Below are 24,268 nucleotides of genomic sequence, written 5' to 3'. Positions count from 1 at the left end.
GTGGGCCAGATCTGCAGAAAATATCTCAGGCCAATGGATAAAGACTTCTAAGAACCAATATCACAGGTGACAGAATCGTTTCTCATAGTTGCCAAATACAGCAACTTATAAATTCCAGAGGGATTTTAATAATAGGAATTAAAGGTGGTAAATGTTATACCCTGGCCCAAATATGCTAACACAGGAAGAAACTGCCAGGCCCTGGGACAAACTTACTTTGTTGTGTCAAGCTTGACATCTTCTAATCAAACTAACTGAGCACAGCAAACCAGAAACTGGGACATCCGGCTCCTTTTTTTTTCTCTTCCTTTCATAATTTTCTTTTAGATTGTTATACTCTTTCAAAGTTGTGCCAGATTCTGAGGAGAGCTTCATGCTGCTGATAAAATGGGATGTGAAGAAGGACAAATACAAGAAGACAGAAGAAGGGAAGGAGAGCAGAGGAAGAAGAGGAGTAGGGAACAAGAAACGGACAAAAAGAGGGGAAGGAAAGGAGAGGAAGAGATGGATGAAAAGGAGTGGGTGGTGAGTGAGGTGATTCATGCATGCTTGTCTGGGGTCACTGATCTGTGGTACAGAAACACTAGGGACAACTGGCCAACCCTTCCTGTTGACCTGTACAAGGTCCCAGAGGATGCAGATAACAGAGGAAGACCAGGGATGTCTGATAAACCAGTAAGGAAGCTCTGTTCTATCTGCCTGAGGAAGGTGATGACTTCACTCTGGAAGTTAGGTCTAGAATAAGGCAAGTTTTACATCATAGAAAGAAGGATCCATCAGGATTTCTGATGATCTGATTCCAAGTTCTGGAAGCCTACCCAACTTCTATAGGTTCTCCCAACTTGAGGCCATGAAACTGGGGAACTTTTTAAAGGATATTTCTGAAAATATTTACAAAACTTTTTATAAATCACTGTCTATTTATTACTGCTTCTGGAATATTTGAAGATGCCATAGAAACTTTATTTTCCAAGGTACTGAATTCATGTTATTAGGAAGGAATGTCATTGCATTCACAAAGCAGAAAATACTAAGATGACCTATTTTATGATTTTATTAAACTGATAAGAACAGATACTACACTTGATCTTAGCCAAAAGGCCGAGAAGCAATATTTTATGATTTTATTTTGGGGGGATTATAGTATATCATTTCCCTCTTCTCTTTCCTCTCTCCAAACACTCCCATATACACCTCTTTGCTCTTCTTCGATTTAAGGCCTCATTTTCCATTATTTGCTGTTTCTCTTTGTCTGTCTGTCTATCTGTCTCTCTGTCTTTCTTTCTCTCTCTCTCACTCTGTCTGTTTGTCTGTCTGTCTGTCTCTCTCTCTCTTACACACACACACACATACACACATATGTAATATACAAGCATATAATATATACATATTCTTTTAATGCATGAGTAAAACCTGCTCAGTATTATAATGTTACTTTTATGTATGTTGTCTGAGATGACCATTTAGTATGGGATAACCAATTGGTGTGCTCTTCCTTGGGAAGACATTTGTTTCTCCCACTCCCAGTACTCCATAGTTATCTGCAGCCTGCTGTGTAGGGTTGATGTTTCTAGTCTTCCCCACTTCCACTTTAACGTGTGTATTGTTGCTATCCTTGTTTAGCCCATGATTAGGCAGTCCTGTCCATGATATGATACGGGTGTGGCTTTTAAGATTACTAAGGGGCACAGTACCACAGTAAAATCTGTTTCTTTGGCTCTCACAATCTTTCTGCCCCCACTTCTTCAGTGATTCAGGGATTATTTTGTTGATGTGTCTATTGGGATGGGGTTCCACAATTCTACAACTTGATTGTTTATAGTTTTCAGTAATGATCTCTGTTGCAAAGATAAATTTCCTTGGTGATGAATGAGGTTTACACATATCTGTGGGCAGGAGAACAAATATATAAAATGTAGTAAGGGATTACCTTGTGTTAGAAAAATGGCCATTGTATGTTCCAGGAGTTCTTGGGCCCTGAATAGTTTTCCAATATCAAGTATTATTTTTCCATTTTTAATATACTTCATTGTTTTTTAATTGTTTTTATTGAGCTATACATTTTTGTCTGCTCCCTCCCTTTTCCCGCTCTCCCCTTCTATCTCTCCCATGACTCCAATGTTCTCAATTTACTATGGAGTGCTTGTCTTTTCCTTCTTCTTATGTAGATCCACATATGTCTCTCTTAAGGTCCCCTTTGTTGTCTAGGTTCTCTGGGGTTGTGGACTGTAGGCTGATTTTTATTTGCTTTACATTTAAAGTCACTTACGAGTGAGTTCATATTATATTTGTCTTTCTGGGTCTGGGTTATCTCACTCAACATGGTTTTTTCCTAGATCTATCCATTTGCCTGCAAATTTCAAGATGTCATTATTGTTTTACTGCTGAGTGGTACTCCATTGTGTAAATGTACCATGTTTTCTTTATCCATTCTTCAGTTGAGTGGCATCTAGGTTGTTTCCAGGTTTTGGCTATTAAAATAATGCTGCTTTGAACATAGTTGAGCACACATCCTTGTGTTATGATTGAGGATCCTTTTTGTATATAGCCAAAAGTGGTATTGCTGGATCTTGAGGTAGGTTGTTTCCTAATTTTCTGAGAAAATGCCATATTGATTTCCAAAGAAGCTATAAAAGTTTGCACTCCCAGCAGCAATGCAGGATTTTCCCTTTTACCCCACAGCCTCTCTAGCAAAAGCCATCATCAGTACTTTTGATCTTGGCCATTCAGACAGGTGTAAGATGGAGTCTTAGAGTTGTTTTAATTTGCATTTCACTGATGGCTAAGGATATTGAGCATTTCGTTAAGTGTCTTTCAGTCATTTGAGATTTGTATGTTGAGAGTTCTCTGTTTCAGTCTATACCACATTTTTAAAAATTAGATTATTTGTTCTTTTGATGCCAAGTTTCTTGAGTTCTCTGTATATTTTGGAGATCAGTCCTCTCTCTGATATGGGATTGGTGAAAATTTTTTCCCATCTGTAGGCTGCCATTTTGTCTTGTTGACCATGTCCTTTGCTTTACAGAAGCTTCTCAGTTTCGTGAGGTCCCATTTATTAATTGTTGCTCTCAGAACCTGTGTTACTGGATATTGTTGGAGGCTGTTAGTTCATTCCCAGCTGCTCAGTTCTGAAATAATGACATGAAAACAATATTATTTGCAATACTGTTTGGCTAATTACTTGAGCATATTGCTAGCTAGCCCTTACATCTAGAATTAACCCATTTCCATTATTTTATATTTTACCACGAGGCTCTGGCCTACTGGCAAGTTCAGCTGGCAGCTCGCATCTTTCCCCTCTGGCGGCTACATGGTATCTCTCTATTCTGCGTTCTTTCTCACAGCATTCAGTTTACTTAACCCCCACCCCCACCCCATACCTGCCTAGCTATACTCTGCCCTATCACAGGCCAAGGCCAGTTCTTTATTCATTCATCAATTAAAGCAAAACATAGACTGAAGGACATCCCAGAAACTGGAGTTAGAGTTAGGAAGAGCTCTTCTGTGTCAATGTGTTCAAGTGTACTTCGCACGTTCTCTTTTATGAGGTTCAGTGTGGTCAATTTTTGGTTGAAGTCTTTGATCCATTTGAATTTGAGTTTTGTATATGGTGATAGATATGGATCTATTTTTATTTTTGTATATGTTGATATCCAGTTATTCCAGCACCATTTGTTGGATATGCTTTCTTTATTCCATTTTATATTTTTTGCTTCTTTGTCAAGAATCAGGTGTTCAGAGGTGTGTGGATTGATATCTGAGTCATTGATTTGATTCTATTGGACCTCCTGTCTGTTTTTATGCCAATATCAGTCTATTTTTAGTACTGTAGATCTGTGGTAGAGTTTGAAGTCAAGGATTGTGATGCCTCCAGAAGTTCTTTTTTTTGTACAGGATTTCTTTGGCTATCCTTGGATTTTTGTTTTTCTATATAAAGTTGAGTATTATTCTTTTGAGGTCTTGAAGAATTTTTCTGTGATTTTGGTAAACATTGCAATGAATCTATAGATTGCTTTTGGTAAGATTGCCATTGTTACTATGTTAATTCTACCTACCCAAAAGCATGGGAAATCTTTCCATTTTCTGGTGTCTTCTTCAATTTCTTTCTTTAAAGATGTAAAGTTCTTGTCATACAGATCTTCCTCTTGTTTGGTTAGAGTTACTTCAAGATATTTTATGATATTTGTGGTTATTGTAAAGGATAATATTTCTCTAATTTCTTTCTCAGCCCATTTATCATCTGTATAAAGAAGGGCTATTGATTTTTTTTAAGTTAATCTTGTATCCTGCTAAATTATGGAAGCTCTTTACAAGTTGTAGGAGTTTCCTGATGGTAGAGTTTTTGGGGTCACTTATGTATACTATTATATTACCAGAAAATAGTGAAAGTTTGACTTCTTTTCCAATTTGTATCCCCTTGATCTCCTTTTCATTGTATTATTGCTCTAGCAAGAACTTCAAGTTCTATATTGAATAGATATGGAGAGAGTGGACAACCTTGTCTTGTTCCTGATTTTAGTGGGATCACTTTGAATTTCTCTCCACTTAGTTTGATGTTGGCTGTTGACTTGCTATGTATTGCTTTTATTATGTTATGGTATGTTCCTTTTATCCTTGCTCTCTCCAAGACCTTCATCATGAAGAGATGTTGAATTTTGTTGAAGGTTTTTCCAGTATCTAATGAGATAGCCATGTGTTTTTATTCTTTCAGTTTGTTTATATGGGGGGATTACACTGACAGATTTTCATATTTTGAACCATCCCTGCATCTATGGCATAAAGCCTACTTGGTCATGGTGGATGAGTTTTCTGATGTGTTTGTGGATTCAGTTTACCAGAATTTTATTGAGTATTTTTGCATCAATGTTTATGAGTGAGATTGATCAGTAATTCACTTTCTTAATAATGTCTGTATGGTTTGGGTACCAGGGTAACTATAGTCATGTAAAAAGAGCTTGGCAATATTCCTTTTGTTTCTCTTGTGTGGAACAATTTGAGGAGTATTGGTATTAGTACCTCTTTGAAAATCTTGTAGAATTTTGCATTGTAACCATCTGGTCCTGGGCTTTTTTTATTTGTTTGGGAGAATTTTGATGACTCTTGCTTATCTGGTCTTGATTTAATTTTGGTATGTGATATTTATCTAGAAAATTGTCCATTTTCTTTAAGTTTTTCAATTTTGTGAAGTACAGGTTTTTGAAGTATGGCCTGAACATGATCTAGATTTCCTCTGTGTCTGTTGCTATGTCCCCTTTTCATTTCTGATTTTGTTAATTTGGATATTCTCTCTCTCTGCCTTTTGGTTAGCTTGTCTATCTTTGTCTCATTGATTCTTTGTATTGATTCCTCTGTTTGTATTTTGATGATTTTAGCTCTCAAATTGATTATTTCCTGATGTCTAGTCCTCCTGGGTGATTTTGCTTCTTTTTGTTCTAGGGTTTTCAGGTGTTCTGTTAACTCAGCATTATGGGATTTTCCCAGCTTCTTTATGTAGGCATTTAATGCTATGAATTTTCCTCTTAACATTGCTTTTATTGTGATCCATAAGCTTGAGTATGTTGGGTGGTCATTTTCACTGAATTTTAGGAAGTTCTTAATTTCTTCATTTCTTTGTTTTTTTAAAAATTTTTATTATTTAATTAAAAATTTCGACCTCCTCCCCTCCTCCCATTTCCCTCCTGCTCCCCCCATCTCCCTTCCTCTCCTTCTCCAGTCCAAAAAGCAGTCAGGATTCCTTGCCCTGTGGGAAGTCCAAGGTCCTCCCCTCTCCATCCATGACTAGGAAGGTGAACATCCAAACAGACTAGGCTCCCACAAAGTCATTACATGCAGTAGGATCAAAACTCAGTGCCATTGTCCTTGGTTTCTCAGACAGCCCTCCTTGTCAGCCATGTTCAGGGAGTCCGGTCAGCCCTACCGTCTCAGTGGGTGGGCGCACCCCTCGCGGTCCTGACTTCCTTGCTCATGTTCTCCCTCCTTCTGCTCCTCATTTGGACCTTAGGAGCTCAGTCCAGTGTTCCAATGTGGGTCTCTGTCTCTAGCTTCATCCATCGCCAGACGAAGTTTCTATGGTGATATGTAAAATATTCATCAGTATGGCTATAGGATAGGGCCATTTCAGAGCATTGTTCAATTTCCCTGTGCTTATCCACTTTCTGAAATTAGTGTTGGTGTTGAATTCTAACTTTAAGCCATTGTGATGCAATAAGATACATGGGGTTATTCCAATTTATTTGTTTCCATTGAGGTTTGCTTTGTTACTGATTATGTTGTCAATTTCTGAAAAGTTTTCGTGAGGACCTTAGAAGAAGATATATTCTTTATGTTTGGGTGGAATGTTCCATAGATATCTTTTAAGTCCATTTGAGTCATAATATCTGTTCTCTTGTTTCTCTTTTAAGTTTCAGTCTGGCGTACCTGCCCAGTGGTGAGAGTGTGTGTCTAAGTCTCCCACTATTAGTGAATGATGTTTAATGTGTGATTTAAGCTTTAGTAATGTTTCTTTTACATATGAGGGTGCCCTTGTATTTGGGCAATGGAAGCTCAGTGTTGCGATTTCCTCTTGATGTCCTTTCTTGTTTTCTTTTTGACTGATTTTAGTTTGAAGTCTATTTTGTTAGATATTAGGATAGCTGCACCAGCTTGTGTCTTAATTCCATTTGATTAGAATTTTTTTTCCAACCCTTTACTCTGAGGCAATGTCTGTCTTTAAGGTTGAGGTATGTTTCTTGTATTCAGCAGCAGGATGGATTCCTTTTCTATATCCAATTTGATGTGTGTTTTTTGTATGCAGCAGAAAGATGGATTCCTTTTCTACATCCAATCTGTTAGCCTGTGTCTGGTTATAGGTGACTTGAGTCCATTTATATTAAGAGATAATAATTATCAGTGTTCCTTGTTTTTGTCATTTTAGATTTTGTTAATGGTGATGTTATTGTGTGTTTTTTTTTCCTTTGGGGTTCACTGTTGTAAAATAATCTGTCTGCTTTTGTGGGTGTAGGTGAATTCCTTGTGTTGGAGTTTCCCTTCTAGTATATTGTGTAGGGCTGGATTTGTGGCTAGGTATTGGTAAAATCTGGTGCTATCATGGAATATCTTGTTTTTCCTATCTATTATGATTGAATGTTTTGCTGAAGATAGTAGCCTGGGCTGGCATCCATGGTCTCTTAATGTCTGCATAATGCTTGACCACGACCTTCTGGCTTTCATTGTTTCCATTGAGAAGCCACATGTAATTCTGATAGGTCTGCCTTTATATGTTACTTGGCCTTTTCTCCTTTGCAAATATTAATAGTCTTCCCTTATTTTGTATGTTTATTGTTTGATTATTATGTGACCAAGAGTACTCTTTTTCCAGTTTCATTTCATGGGCCTCTAAAATGCATGATTTCATCAGTAATAAGAATGATCTTCCACCTTTGAGGGGGGCATGAGTTATTGGTCAAGGTTTTCCAAGGAACTCCATTGACATCACAGGGTATCACTCAGATGATCTCTTTCTTTTAAACACAAGCATCAAAGCTGAGGCTTAGAGTCCAGATATGCATAGACTAACCATGAAGGTAATTTGTTCTCTCAACAATGGAAAAGTAAGTAATTTGGACCAACTTCCTCTCTGAGAAAAGTAAAACTATTTGGGAATGTCAAAATTTATCATCTTAAGAGTACCTCGGAGCCAACCACAGTGTAAAGCACTTTGAATGAAAGCCAGTATCCTCTACAAATAGATAGCAGGAAATTTGAAATTGGGTTACTAAGAATTATAGTCAGTGTCAAAGCAACCTGTATGTGTGTGAAATTTGTGCCCCAAACACCAACAGTCTTGAGGGAGAGTGACATGGGTATCTTCCATGATTAGACTTACAGCCTGGCTTTGAATCATCTGTATGACCAGAACACATTAGGCTTTCTACTTTAACTTGGGCAACCCTAACTTCTTGGTGGCTTCCTTTCTTCCTTCTTTCCTTCCTTCCTTCCTTCCTTCCTTCCTTCCTTCCTTCCTTCCTTCCTTCCCTCCCTCCCTCCCTCCTTCCTTCCTTCCTTCCTTCCTTCCTTCCTTCCTTCCTTCCCTCCTTCCTTCCTTGTTGCATGATTAATAAAAACCCAGAGAAAGATATTGGGGTTCAACCAGAAAAGTCAGAGAAGCAAAACAGCCACTGGCTCCTAACTCTACCTCAGTTCAAAGTGGTAATTCTGCCTCCAGGAATCCTCCGAATGATACTGTCTGAAAGCTGTCTCTTCTGTCTTAGGTTCCTCTGGGATTAAAGGCACTCACCACTACTGCCAGGTATCTGTGGCAAACAAGTGTGGCTACTGGGATTAAAGGTGTGTGTCACCACTGCCTGGTCTGTAAGGCTGACAAGTGTGGCTCTCTTATGCTCTGATCTTCAGTCAAGCTTTATTTATTAAGATACAAATAAAATACCACTGCATTTTCTTTCTTTCTCCCTCTTTTCCTCCATCCATCCCTTTCCTTCTTATGACCAGTGTGCATATGTGCATATGTGGTATAATAACATGTACATGGTTGTAGATGTACATGCATGCACTCATGCTCAGGTGTGCGTGAGTCAGAAGTGGATACCAGTTGTCTTATCTCTGACTATCATTCTTCATTTTCAGAGTATCTCATTGAAAATGGAATTGAATGGTTTAGGGAACTACTTTTCTCTTCCTCCTCAATGCTGTGATTATGAGCATATGCCAGTGTGTCCAGATTTATATCCGTTCCTTGTAGGTACACATGCTCTTTCAAGAATTTGAGAGCAGTTGCTGCCTCCTGCTTACTTGGTCCAGTCAGCATAATGTGCTCAATGTAATGAAGCATTGTGATACCTCGTGGCAGATGAGTTATCAAGATCCATGTGAGCTAAATTGTGAAACAGATCATGAATAATTAATATACACTTGAGGTAGAGCAGCAAAGGTGTACTGCTGGTTTGCCAGAGTTCAACACCCTTCACCTCATCTGTTTCTTCCCATATGTCTCCATCCCAAGTCATCCTCTTTTCTAAATGTTTTTTTTTTCCCACTGACATCCTTTGATACTGGGATTTTTACTTGCCTTGTAAGTCAGCCAATGGCATGACGACAGATTTGGGTCTGGCTTTTGACAGTTTAGGCTCTACATGTCTACTGGAGAGAAGATTCTCAGGCCACATTTAGAAGGTTAAAGGTTAGTTATACACATCTGAAACAAGCAAAGTTTGTTTCTGAGCTCATACTTTCTGCTGTCATTCCATCCAAACTGTAATGTCCTTATGGTCACATTTCTTGTTTTCACACACAAAAAGTTTTAGCCCTTTATAGAGTTAACTACTACACTCCTTACTCATTACAGAAGATGAATCAGGGGTGCTAGATTCATTTTTCTTACATAGTTCTTTAAAAAGCTTACACCTTCAACTCTGAGTGTATTTCATCATACCAAAAGAGTTTCTTTTAATCAACTTTGGAAACTGGAGAGCCAGCCAGGAGGAAAACTCATTCTTACCATTGCTCCTCTGTAGAACCCTTCTCAGCACCAGCCATGAACTGTTTCAGACAGGGTTCTTAATGGGAGTAGAAGCAATAGTGTGCGTATTTCTCATCTTTCAGTTTGCCCTCGCTGGAAAGTCTTTCACGGACTCATCCAGAGGTATGTGCTTTAGTCGATTCCAGAGCTGTCAGGCTGATGGGCAAGGTTGCTGCCAACACAGCTAATCAAATGATGTGCAAGACTTCTGCCAACACAGCTAATCAGATTTTGTGGTGAGACATTCCAGAATTTGCTCTTTAGCAATTTTGAAATTTGTTTTATTATCAACCACACCATATGAATACAACATATCTCAAAATATGACTCTTTCTGTCTAAACAAAACTTTGGACCCTTGGGCCAACATTCCCCATCAATAACTCAATCATTGATAGAAATAATTTTAGGCTCATTTCTATGAGTTCAAAATGTATAGCTTCCATATATATTATTTGTTTGCTTCTTTGTTTTTTCTGTACCTGGTTTATTTGGAAGTTTTATTATTTTTTGAGACCGGGCCTATGCTTGATGTGGACTCCCCATCTTCCTGCCTCAGACTCTAAAATTCTAGGCTTATGGGCATGCACCAGCAAATCTTGCTTTATCTTGCTTTATTTTGCCCATATTTTACAGATAAGAAATTCGGAATTTCCCCATTTTGTTGATTACAAGAAAAATAAGATATCTACAACCTACAAAAGATTTTGAAAGACCCCAAGCTCAAACTTGACAAGGCCTCACTCACTTTGCATATGACCTGACCTCTGTGTCTCCTAGCCTTTCTACCTCCCCAGATTTCCAATCCTCTAATTCCTTTGCTCTCCTCTGTGCTTCTGAGCAAAATAGCCCTCCCTTCAATTTGTGGGTGATGTTAGTTATTTAAAATTTTTACTGATGTCTTGTATATCACTTCTACCCAGTATCTAGCACCTTACCTAAGTTTATGGCAATCCGTAAAAGACAAGCATGGCTTGGTGATTGGCATTTTGTCAGTTACCCTTTGCAGCTGTGATAAAACATTAGGACCAAACGTGACCCATACAAGAAAGAGTTTCATTTGGCTAATGATTCTAAAGGGAGAGTCCATAGTAACAGAAGAGAATTAACACACTGTTGAGGTAGAATGGTAAAGGTATACCACTGGCCTTGGCAGAGTTCAACATTGCCACTATCATCAACATCTACCACCCCACCCCCACAGTGTTTCATATGCTTTTCAAATCAATGTTCTCTCTTTAACTGTTGACATCCTTTGATACTGGGATTTATACATGCCTTGTAAACCAGCTTATCACATTGTAACCACAATGGATTGATTCTGTTTTTTGACAACTTCAGCTCTATGACTGCTGGAGAGAAGGGTCTCAGGACACGGTTCGAACAGCATAAGTGACTAGGGTAGAAGGCTGAGAGATCACATCTTCAACCATAAACAAGAAGCAGAGAAAGCAAACTTGAAGAACAGCGGTATAAACACCCCAAACCCACCCACAGTGATGTGCTTCCTCTAGCAAGCCATATCTCCTAAAGGCTCAAGACCTTTCCCAAACAGCATCAGCAACTTAAGATCAAATATTGAGATGCCCAAGAGGGGCATCTCTCCCTCAAACCACCCATATAACCCACTTTGATTCAATGTGATCGTACTAGGCTACTGGGCAACATCTACTTAGTGGAGTTACAGATTTCAGATCCCTAAAAATCCAAGAGCCATTTGTTCAAGTGCGGGGTTGGCAGAAGGAAGGGTTTTGAATGCATGGTTAGATTGACTAATCACACTGAACCATCATCCATTAAAGACAAGAGTAGTGGATATCATAAAACAAGATCTCAGTGCCAACTTCATTTCCCCCCCACTTTTATAGTGGGTCATGAGCCTAAGTGATGCCACAATGGCTGTGGTACTCCCAAGTGGCTCAGTATTCCAGGCTTCCACAACTTTGTGGTAGTTCACATCAGTCCATGACTTCTGAAACTTTCCCTCCTTGTAGTTTTGAAATATTATTATTTTATTATTATTAATTGTAGCTACCCTGTCATACAATATGTCTGACCAAAACTGAATTCTTTGCCCAACACCTTCCTACCCTCTGGTATGTGAAGAAAAGAGACCCACATCCTGACCATTGACCACACCCCTGGAAAAGGTATCAAATCTGGAACTAGAGTATAAGGTGGTTGTGAGTTACCCAGAGTGGGCGCTGGCCCTGAGCTATCGCTCCAGCTCCTGCCAATGTTTTTGTGCTATTTTTAACATGCTATTGAGCAAACATAGTATTCTGAACATGATAAACGTGTGATCCACCGCTGAGCTACAACTTTACTGACTTGACTTTTAATTTTAGTAACAGAAAAGTTCCACAAAGTAGAATAAATGCTCCAGTGGTCTGAGCAGAAGAAATTGATTCTGAAGCTCAAGAACATAGGTTAAAGATTAAAGAGGATATTGATCATTTCAAAGTTACTTTCCTTCTAATTTGAGGATAGGTGAAAGACTCACGGCAGTGGGACCCTGCCAGGTCTTCTAGTGGGCGGGAGATTGTGGTGGGTGGGAGACAGACAGACACACCATGTTGAGAGAGCTTGGGTATAGAGTTTATTTAATGGGTACTGGGAAGGGTATAAGGGTAAGGGGATTATGTAGGGAAGAGAGAAATAAAGATAGAGAAAGAGAGGAGAGAAGGGGAGATGGGGGAAGAGAGACGTAATGGTTACGTCTTCAGGAAAGAGAGAGAAGGAGGGGGTAAGTGATCAGCTTGCTCACGGAAAAGGGGACAATGAAAATACGGTTATTCTTTAAAGAATTCTGAGACGGTTCATGCTCCAGCATGATGGGCTGGATCTGAAGCATGGTTTAAATGTGAGTTCTGATTTCAGCCCCCGAGCTTCAGGAATACAACCTGGGTCCTCTAATCTGTCACTAGCGTACCCGGAGGTCATCAAAGCTGTGTTCTCAGGAGACTAATTGTTCCTCACAATGTGTTTTGGGTGAACCAAGAACTTTTAAACTTTTAAAAGATTTTGGAGGCAATACTCTTGATAGTAAGGGTTCACTACCTGCGTTGAAACCCTCTGCTCTCCTATGTGGCAATAAGGAGTTACCATATGCACTGACTACCTTTTACAGATGCATGCCACCATAGGGCTCCAGGCTTTGCCTCTTCCCAGAGGACTGTTGGCTCCAGCAAGGACACTATTTCCTCAACCACCCCTGAGTAAATGTTTACCAAGGTCCATGTAGACTCCCCTTTGCAATACCTCCAAATGCCTTTTCATTTCACCTAGTTAAAAAACAGATGTGTGTACAGAACGCAAATGTCACTTACAATGAGAAAGGCTCTAGGCTGTGCTCTCAAAGTAGTGGGAGGGGGTGGAGGCAGAGTAGAAGCGAAGGCTAGAAATTCACTCATTTCTAAAAATGCCACTTGGATTCTCCCACAACCAGGTGTCCCCACACTGCTCCACAGGAGGCAGTTCCGTGGTTCTCATCCTCCTAGGAGCCTGGGGCCCCAGGAGATGGCAGGACGATGGGCGTTCCAGCCCCTGTTTCAATCACTTTTCAGACACACATCATGTAGCGCCTGCTTCTGCAGATCCTCTGTAGACTGGCAGATTGCATTTACCCCTGAAGTACCATCTCTCTATTACAACTACCAGAGTAAATAATAAATGAGAGAATCCCAAAACATTAGTTAACTCAATACAAAAATAGCATTGCTAGGGGACTATGTGTACATAGTAAAGCGTGTGTGTATCCAGGAAGGCTGAGGCAAGGGAAGCTTTTGTGAGCAATGCCAGAGGCACTCGTGTCTCCTGGAAACAGCATTCACTGGCTGTGGAGACCTGAGGAAGGGGTTGCTGTCAGCTCACCGGTGGAGCTGCCGCTGCTGTGAAAATATCGTTTCTGAACTATTGCACCCTTCCAGAACGCTAATGATAAACCTTGTTACAGACATCGGTGCATTTGAGGAAGACCGAAGACAAGCCAAAGAGGGATAGGTGCAGAATGCGAAGAATCTCTTGCACATTGTTTCCTAATTCTGACTTTCTCTGGGTTTGACAAGACTGAGTTCATGTTTTCCAAGTTTCCGATAGCCCACAGGTCATTATCACAGTCAGATCAAATGAAACTCTTCCCATGTATCAGCACAATCCTCCTGTCTGCCTTTGTCTCTGCAGCGATGCCCAGGGCTTCAAAAGGTGCCCTTCTGCCTCTGCCTGAGTTTTCTCTTCCTCCCTGATCACAATAGCCCACATCCTCGGCACTTGCTGTATTCTGCTCCATGAACTGCTCTCCAGAGTGCCAGTCTGGTTTTGCCACTGAATTATGATGAAGATGCTCTCCTTATCTAAGCCTATCACCTCTGAACTGTCTTCTCAACCAGCCCTGCCCTGTGCTGGCTCAACTCAGCTTCCACAAGGATCCTCCCTCTTTTAGTCTCTAGTCAGAATTTGAACTCCGCTTAGAATTTTCCATCATGGCTCCTCCTATGCCCACTGGCTAATGGCCTTAGCTGTTCATGCTGTATGTCACAGTTAAGTCACCTTTTCTCCCTCCTGTGTTGCAATGGTCTTGATTCCTATGGCAATAAGGAAACACAAACACAATAAAGACAAAGAGGAAAAAAAAACAGATGAAGCACAATCAGAAATTTCTACTATAATTACAGATTTTTCAACTATAGAGATTTCTATCTTTTTAAAAAATAAGAAGGAAACTGGATGTGACACATCCCTTTCATTCCGGCTATCAGGAGGCAGAGACAGGCAGAGTTCTGTGAGTTCAAAGTCAGGCTGGTCTACAAAGTGAGTTTCAGGACAGTCAGGGTTATTATACAGGAAAAAAAAACTGTCTTGAAAGCCAATAAATAAATAAATGTGTTTTGCCTCCTTGGTTTAACTATCCCCTGGAAGGTAGTCTCCAAGTCAAGATATTTTAACAGAGCTCTTATATTTTATTTTGGTTAGCTTATGGTTTGTTTTTCAATTGTAAACTTTCAGTTTTCAGATTTTCTGAAAAGCGTTAAGTTATTGGTCTAAACCTGTTTTTCTGACTTTCCCCTGCTTTCCTAATTTCCTTTGTAGAAGTCTGTGCTTGTCATGTATTAATCCCCCGTTGTTTGCACACTTACTGTGTGCTGTTCTGTTCTGCACACGCATGCCTCACTAGGTCACAGCGGTCATCCTGGCAGCTTGAGATGGAGCCATCTCCAAACTAACGCTGGCTGATGCTACGTTCGCTTCCTACCTTTCTACATATTTTTAAACTATTCCCCCACATTTTCCTATATAACTTTAAAGTTAGCTAATGGAAATGCTAAATACCATCTGACTGATAATAGAAAAAAAAAGTAGATTTTTATATTTTATATGCTCTCTCCTCCTTATGTATGAACTTCTCCTGTGGAGACCAGTGACAGATTACAGAAATCATTTCACCTAAATATAGCTTTGTCAAACAAGGAGTTTAATGACAACACTTACAGGAACCTGGATGAGTTGCTGTTTACAGGAACATGGGTCACAGCAGTGAGGATAATCCTCCCTCACCACCTCACTCTGCCCATCCCTCCTTTCCTTCCTCCCCCTGTTCTCAGAAACCATTAAGTAGGTACAGCTCCTCAGGGACGGGCAGGGTCTTGCGAGTCTCTCCCCGCTTTCCATTATAGAATGCCTAATGGTCTCCAGCTTGTACAGTTCTTTAATTATCGCTGGAGCTCCAGAGGCAACTGCGCATCGCTCACGGAGACCGAGCTCCACGGCACCTCCCCTCCCCCCCCCCCCCCCCCGCCGTGAAATGATGTGCAGCTGTCTTTCAGACAATGGATCAGTTTCTTGTTTCTAGAACAATGTTAAATAATATCCTTGATGAGAAAGGAATTTACCCTCTTCCTTTTATCTTCTGAAGATTAAAACAATGGGGTATATGCGCAGGGGCCGTGCTTTTATCTATATAAAAGCAGAGTGGCATATCATTTGTGTTTTGATAAATGAAGCTTGCCTGAAGATCAGAGAGTAACACAGCCCCACCGGTCAGCCTTACAGACCAGGTAGTCGTGACACACACACACCTTTATCCCAGTAGTCGCATTAGTTGCCACAGAAACCAGGCAGTGTATGCCTTTAATCCCAATGGGATCGTCATTTCAGACTGAGGTAGAGGTAAGAGCCAGTAGCTGTCTTTTTTGCTTTTCTGACCTTCAGGCTGAACCCCAATTTTTGTCTCTGGGTTTATATTAATTGTGCTACGTGTGTGTGTGTGTGTGTGTACCTCAGGTGTCCATGGAAGATGGTCTTAGCTCCCCTGGAGCTAGAACTGCAGACGTTGTGAGTTGCCTATTGGGAGTGCTGAGAACTCTAGTCCTCTGCAAGAGACGTTGTCTATTGAGGGCCACCTCAGCTCTATTGCATGGGTTCTAATATTTAGTTGGCTACAGTGTACATAAAAGTTTTCTGAGGAATTTTCTTCATCATCTTTTTTATTCATTATAAACAGAACACAGTGTTTTGTGGGTCACCCATATAGAATACCTCCTAGGTTATCACTAGTTATAGTTCAAGAATTTCCACTCAATATCAATGTCTGCAAAAGAAAAGCAAATAGAAATGTATTAGCAATCTTTTCTCCTTCTGCGGTAAAGCACTCTGATCAGAAGCAACTTAGGGAAGAAGTAGGTCATTTGGCTTTGGGTTCTAGAGGAATGGAGTGGGGCCCATCACGGTGGGGCCAGCGTGCGCCGGCAGCAGGTGATGGGAGCTGAGAGAGCACATTTTCCTATTCACACAGGAAGCAGAGGAAGCAAGCAGGAATGGGAATGAGAATGAAGTGCCTCAAAGCCTTCACCTGGTGATGCACATCCTCCTGGTAGATCACACATCCCAAAGCTTCCATAACGTCCACGAACAACACCAACAATTGGAGACCAAGTATGTAAGTGTTTCTTGTTTAAACCACCACACACCAGAACCCCACAATAGATATTTCTTACAGGCAGCATTAGAAAATAAACGTGGTGCTTAATTTTATATGTTAAGTGCTCCAGCCATCAAACATCAAATCACAAGGTTTTCAGGCCCTCAGAAATGTAGGAATTGGATAGTTAGACTTCTGAGCTACCATAAATACATAAGCCAGTTCCTCATAATACCTCCATCTGTTGTCATTTATCCAACTTCCAGTCACCCCCTCCCCAACACCTGTCAATCAGCTGTTCTACTGATACTGTGTCTCTGGAGAATCCTGACTAATACAGCAGAATTAAACTTTCCAAAGAGGTCTTTTTCTCATTCCTCCTTTTACTATTAAGCAAAAGGCAAAGGGTATCATGAGGTTATTTCAAGAAATGCAATTTTATGTCTCCACACTTTCTTTCTCAAGCTTCTTGGGTCAGTTTGATGATATTTTAGCCATTGCGGTCATGGGTTTCCAATATCTGCTTCTTCATACCCACTACTATATTAATCTTTTTTTAAAAAAGAGATTAAATGAAGGCCTTATGAAAATTACAGTTCTGCACACTAAATCAGCTCCATGATGAATACATGAGCTATTGTGCATAAGCCAAACACAGCAGAGATAAAGCTGAGCCCGATTGCTCCGAATGTGTGATGGTCTTTGGGCTTCTCTTCCTGCTGAGCCTCTCACAGCTGCACAGCTCTACCTAGGTCCTTTATACACATGACGTGACCTGTAGATATTAGTTTTAGAGCTGCTTCAAGTTCACAGGTAAACAAAGCAGGAGGAGCAGAGGTTATCATACTCACCAAATACTCTCTGCCTTCCCCACAAAGCCTCATGCACCCAACCCCCTGAGCTTGGCATATTGGTTACTTTTCCTATCGCTGTGTTGAGATACCTGGCAGGCACAAGCTAGGGAAGAGTGTGCGTTCGCTTGCCGTTTGAAGGTGCGTCGTGACCGGGAATGTGAATGCAAAGCTCCGGGAGTAGGAGGCAGCAGATTACAGGTGACTAGAGTCGGAAGCAGAACAGACGAGGCTGGTGCTCTGCTTCCTGTCTTCTTTTTAGTTAGTCTCAGGAGCCTGAGCCCACTCCGCACTACCGCTCGTCTTCAAGGTGGGTCCCTATGAAGTCATGTGTCTGTAAGTACTCTGACAAACATGCCCAAAGGTGTTTTTATTCCCAACTCAGTCAAGTTCATAACGCAAACACATTTAGCCCCAAAGGATCTTAGGGCAATGGGCCATACTGTACCCACAGGAAGGAAAAGGGGTGCTGTTACTGCTTATGCTCCATACACTTTTGCACTGTATTCTGTCTGGGCACAGTTCATGGCACGGTCATGCATAATTTAGTGTGGGTCTTCCCACCTCAGTGAATTTAAGAAAAAGTCATCTGAAAATTTGGAGCTAGGAGCCTCTGATGAAAGAGAACATGTGATTTTATTTTTAAACATAAATCTTTATTGATTCTTTGGCAGTTTTACTTCACGTACCCCAATCCTGCTCACCTTCCAGTCACCCCATATCTGTCCCTTGCAATATACCTCCTCCAAATTAATTAAAAACAAAATAAACAAATATAACATGAGGGCTGGGCTTGTTGGGGTTTCTGTCCTGCCCAGTTCCCACAGCCAGTAAATCCCAAGGAAAAAAATCACACAGAGGTCTACATAAGTTATAAACTGGCCCATTAGCTCAGGCTTTGTATTCGCTCTTATAACATAGTTTAACCCATTATTCTAGTATATTTTAACCACATGGCTCAGTACCTTTTTCAGCTGGGCAGGTCACATCCTGCTTCTTCTGTGATCTGGGCAGGACTGGGGGAAGAGCTTCCTTCTTCCCAGAATATTCCTGTTCTCATTGCCCCATCTCTACTTCCTGTCTGGGTGTCCCACTTATACATCCTGCCTGGCTACTGGCCAATCAGCCTTTATTTAAAACATAATTGACAGAATATAGAATTGTCCCCCACCAAACAAACAAGAAACCTACCTTGCTCTTCATTCATCCTAATGGCATTGGAAATTTCAGTGTGTCACACAGGGTACCCTTTTCAGTCAATCCCACTGGCAAAATGTTCGTCGCTATGAGTCATTGGTCTGGTTCAACACTATCCTCACTGGGCCCTCATCAAAACTCCTCTTGGACATTCTGTTGTGTCCCAGTCATGGAGATTCTGTAGAATGAGTCTCTTCAGGCGCTAAAGCAGATCACAGATGGGGCAGATATTAGGGTGGGCCAACTCAAGGCCCAGGATATGGGTCTGAGTTGTAGATGAGCTGGTTGGTTTGGACCTCTGGGACTGCCCCCTCAGGCAAGGGGCAGAGCCATCTCTTCTAGGCCCCATGCCCTCAGGGCCAGCTCTCTCACGACTGTGGGTGGGGTCATCTCTCCTGAGTGTCAGCTCTCCCATGGGTTAGTGGGGGGGGGTCGCCAGCTCTCCTGTTATAGTGTCCAGTGAGGGGCAGAGCCAGCTATCATGGGGCCAAAGAGGGGCAGGGCTGGGTCAGCAGGGCCCTCAAATTTCCAAGTGCATTGTTCCTATGACCCCCTGTGGTAATACAAGCCAGACATCAGGCCAGACCCTGGCTGCTGTTGGGCCCTGAACCTAGTCATGTCCCATGGCAGCAGCCCACTCCTGGCCCCAGGTGGCTGCACAGACCACTAGGATTGGCATGGCCCCTGTGGCAGAAAGGCCCTCAGACACCAACATGGTCCCATTGGCATTGATTTTGATGCTAGCAGGAGCCACGGACATCAGTACAGACCCTGGTTGCTGCAGGGCTATGGACCCAGACACGCCCCCTCTACCCCGGCAACAGCCCAGGCCCGGATGTCATCATGTTCCCCAGAAGCAGCACAGGCCACTCAGATTAACATGACTGAAGTGGCGGCAAGGTCCTTGAAGATCAAAATGGACACAGGTGGCATCCCACATCCTGAGCATCCCCGTGGCATTGGCAGCAACATGAGTCATGGGTGTCAACACAGACACCAGCTATCGCAAACCCAGATATGGCCATAGGCAGCATCCCGGGCCTGATGTCACCCTGGTCCCAGGTGGCAAGCAGGCTGCCAACATCAGCCCATTCCTCACAACCCTGGCTTCCTCAGAACTGCCTTTTACCTCAGCACGCTAACCATTCTGCCCCTCTTTCTCTCCCATTCACCACTATATATTTGCTCATCATAATGACACCTTGTCACACCAGGTGGGCATGTGGGTGCTTCAGGCAGGCTGGATCGTGAGGATTCAGGCTGCCAGTGGCTTTCTGCTGCCTGAACTGCAAGGCCCCAGGGGGCCTGTGGACGCTTCAGGAAGGCATGTGATGTTTGTCTTCCTGGGTCTGGGCTACCTTACTCAATATGATCTTTTCTGGATCCAACCATTTACCTACAAAGTTTTCTTTACAGCTGGCCAGTATTCCGTAGACTATCTGTACCACATTTCATCATCCATCCATCAATAGTTGCCGTGACAGCATGGCTTAGATACGGAAACTGGTGTGTGTGTGGGGGGGGGAGTGCCGGGATTCAGAAACGGAGGCTTCAATGCAGGAGGAAGAACCACCTTTATTTTTCCCAAGCTTAAGCCTTTTATATCTTTAGGCAGCTGGCCCTTGCCACGCTGAGCAGCCAGAACCTGAGGTCAAGGTCAGGGCATCCTGTACGGAAGAACACTTCTACAAAACACCACATACCAGAAAGAGCACAAACATCCTTGTCAAATACAAGGTACAAGGAAGTTCAGCTGTTGGTTGGGGGAGTGAGGGTGGCCAAGCCATCTGGGTGTAGCAAGATCACAACTCCTCTCTTATATTTTCTTAAAATAAATGGTGCTTGTCTTGGTTAGTTTGGGTGGAGTACCTTGCCCATTGTGGGGAATAGCCCTCTAATATTCCCTGTCTTAGGTGGCATCCTAACTCCAACGCATTGCCTACCCATGGCTACTGCTTATCCAGCATCTGCAGTCAAACTTGGGCAGATTCCAGCTGCATAGTCATAGCTCTGTGTGCCTGTCGGGTGTCAATCACCTGATTCTGATACTGGTGGTGGAAACCAAGTATCCCCAGGACTGACAGCACCAATGAGCCAAACCAGCGCTGAAACCATCTTTCTACGTTAGCTGTCCAAGCCCATCAAGCACTGGCCCGGATAGGCTCAACCTGGGTGGAATTTATGGCCTGAATGTCATGCCCTAACTGGGTGGTAAAATTAACAAAGGTACAAACCCTTCTCATATAATGGTTGTGTTCCATAACAGTAGCAGAAGCATGCAATACAGGGCCAGAATTAATGCACATAAAATGATAAAAGCTGGAACATGTTAACTGTTGAAAAGTCCAAAGATAGTCCATTTGCTCCTGAACCAGAGCCACTTGTTGGTTCAAGGTCAATATGCCCAATTGAATATGTCCATTAAGATCATTTTGAATGTCCAAATTGCTGACTCTTTCAGCCAGCTGATTGACAGTCTTGGCCATCTGCACAGTCTGGGAGAGAGCAATTCCGGCAGCAGTATCTGTGGTGGCAGAGATAGAAATAATGACAATCACAGCTGTGGTCATTCCAAGGTCTCTCCTCTGCCGATACAGGACAACGGGGACATACCCTTAACTGGCATCCTTAACTGGCACAGACACGGCAGCAGAAATCCCTGTGAGAAGAGCATTGTCTTCTATGGTCCAGCAGTTGGTGAGGATGCAATTTCTTTTCTTTCTTTTTTTTTTGTTTTTTTGTTTTTCGAGACAGGGTTTCTCGGTGGCTTTGGAGCCTATCCTGGAACTAGCTCTGTAGACCAGGCTGGTCTCGAACTCCCAGAGATCCGCCTGCCTCTGCCTCCCGAGTGCTGGGATTAAAGGCGTGTGCCACCATCGCCTGGCAAGGATGCAATTTCTGAAAGAGTAATTAAGACTCCCCTCCTCGCTAGATCCCAACCCATTCCACTCCATAAAAAAGAAGGGTGCCAATACACAAGGGGAAGAACGCATAGAAAAATTCCTCCCAGCTGTGTAAGGACTCTTAGAAAACATTTGTCTTTTTTTGAACACAAGCCCCTCCTTAAGGATGAGGGGAACAGCACATGATCCACAGAGATACATTCCTGTAAACACAAAGACTACCCCCGCCTGGGTTGGATTTAATCTTGTGTAAAAGGGAGTGTATGACCTTGCTGCCGGACATCCCTCTGGCCATAGGGGAGGACTGACTCAAGAGGCCAGCATAGTGGTGCAGGATGGGGGCCAGGAAAGGCTCCTGTGGTATTACGTTGGAAGTCCATAGGAGACAATATATTTCTCAATACTCAAACAGGGCCCTTGGTGGCATTAAGAGAAAAATCAGCAAGAGAAGCATTACTTTTCCAAACTTGGAGGGTAAAAGTAAGATTAATATTGGCCCGTTCAATGTGCACATGAGCAGAGGCTCAGCCAGTGGTATGATTAGTAGTGTATATAGACGTCCAAAATGGACTATGTATTCCCACTGGCCTCAACACAGGGGAATTTCTCACCAGGCTCCATATTGTTTCTTCTCCTGGCTCAGTTCTGGCCATGTCATCATCAGCACAATCATGCTCACGGTCATCCACAGGCCGGACACATCTCTCTGGAATCCCGAGAGAAGCTTCTGCGTCTGGAGGGAAAATGCAAACAGCCCCCCTGACCCTGGCCAGGACCAGAGCAGGGTCCATCCATCTTCCTGTTGCCAATTTTTTTTCCAGCAAACTTGCCCAGCCAGAGAGGGCCGATGGCCCTTGTGCCTCCTCATAGCTGACTGACCTTGGCCATCCACGGTCAAAAAAATCCAATATAAAAAGAATATAGGATATTTTAGTGTTTGGGCCTGTAAATTTCCCTCTTTTATTTTTTCAATATCATGTTTAAGCATAGCATTCGCTCGCTCCACAATGGCTTGACCTTATATTATCTGTTACAGCACTCAGCACACACCCTGGCGAATCATTTTCATGGAGACAGCTATCTAGGAAGGAACAGCACAGAACCTCATTCTTGCCTTAATGATCTGATGTCCTTTCCTAGAAACTGTTTTTTTTTTTTTTGTTTTTGATATTTGTTTTAGATTTATTAGCAGAGGGACTCATTCTGGCCTGGTATTCACTCTGCACCCAGGTTGGTCTCAGTCTTACAGTAATTTCTCCTGCTTAAGTCTCCCAAGGGCCGGGATTAAAGGCAGGAGCGATCGTTCCAGGAAATTTCTTAAATAGCCTTTTATCAAATAGTTCTGAGTTTTTATTTGTGCTGGGCTGTAGATTTTGTGATCAGGTTTGAGGACTTATTTTCTATGATTTTCCCCCATAGACATATCTCGTATCATTGAGATGACTGTCCACATACCAGCACCTAGGTCTTCCCTTCTAGACTACAGTAGCCTCTCCAGCACCCAGTCCTTCCCTTCTGGACAGCAGTAGTCTCTCCAGCACCCAGTCCTTCCCTTCTGGGAGGCAGTAGCCTCTCCAGCAAACAGTCCTTCCCTTCTGGATGGCAGTAGCCTCTCCAGCACCCAGTCCTTCCCTACTGGAAGGCAGTAGCCTCTCCAGCACCCAGTCCTTCCCTTCTGGGAGGCAGTAGCTTCTCCAGTACCCAGTACTTCCCTTCTGGAGAGTAGTAGTCCTTCCTTCTGTTTTTTTCCCCTTTGCCTGTAAACTTTGGAAGAATGGGAAACAGATGTCTTACCATTTTATCTCCAAAATGTGATCAGAGCTTATAATGCAATGTGATCTCAGCAACGTAATTAAACATGTGAGTAGAAGATCCTAACCATCCTATCTACAAACTAACACACACACATACACACACATATACACACACACACACACACAATGTTGTCTGTTTTCTAGCTCCCTACAGCAATTGATAAACAGAACAACACTGGAAATGCAATACAAAACCCTTTCTGCATTTAATTTGTAAAACGCCTCAGTCTGAGCTCCTAAAGAATAATCGCAGTTTAGGTAGTACAAGATGACAAACTTCACAGGTTTCCAAGCGACTTTACAGCACGTGGCCAGAATTAGTGGAGCAGGCTTTTAATTCCAGCCCTGGAGATGATGAAGCAGGGTGTTAACTGTGACTCCGAGGCCAGGTTGAGCTACCTGGTCAGTTTGAGTCCAGCCCAGGCCACATAGTGAGAATCCCCATCTCAAAGCAAAGAAAGAAACAAAAAACAAATCACTGAATTTACTCACCAGGCTCTATTTACACAGGTACACCCACTCACACCTAAAGTCATCCTGCTGTGTGCCAGACTTCCAGGGAGCGGTATTGTTGACAGTCAATGAAGCTGAACAGTAGTTCCATAACAATGAGTTTACATTGGCCATGGCTTGATTAATTATAGAAACTTCTGTTATGTTGTCCTTGCTTCCAACTGAGAGAAGACCACAACCATCTACAGGTATTTGATCAGTTCTATAGCCTTCATCTGGTTAGCCTACCTAATCCTCCCCAAGTCAACAACTGCCAATAAGGTCACTCCTAGACCTACAATCTTCCCAGAACAGTAAGTTCCCAGTCCTCTCTTTCTTTAGTCTCTGCCCAGTGGGATTGCAATGTCGGACTCTTGCTACAGCAAGTTCTGAATCGTCTTTGTTTAGCTCTTCTAATTTATCTAGCCTTGATTTATTTCCTCAAACCCCACATCCAAGGGCTTGGATGTAGTAGTTATTGCTGTCACCCATCCCCATGAGATTAATCGCATATATCTCCATCCTCATTGTCAATAGCTTAGCACCACCCTCAGCTCCTACTGTGCATCAAAGAAAAGCATT

The 24,268-nt window shown here is 42.3% G+C and overlaps 1 pseudogene; it reads right to left on the bottom strand.

Moving 5' to 3' along the window:
• Positions 1-996: 996 nt before the first annotated feature.
• LOC142837942 (U2 spliceosomal RNA) lies at positions 997-1,113 on the bottom strand (annotated as a pseudogene).
• Positions 1,114-24,268: the final 23,155 nt, after the last annotated feature.

The sequence above is a fragment of the Microtus pennsylvanicus genome, chromosome 18 (genome assembly GCF_037038515.1).
Source record: "Microtus pennsylvanicus isolate mMicPen1 chromosome 18, mMicPen1.hap1, whole genome shotgun sequence".
Classification (NCBI taxonomy): Eukaryota; Metazoa; Chordata; class Mammalia; order Rodentia; family Cricetidae; genus Microtus; species Microtus pennsylvanicus.
The sequence above is the reverse complement of the archived record's forward strand: the minus strand, read 5'-3'. Positions and strand labels throughout refer to the sequence as shown.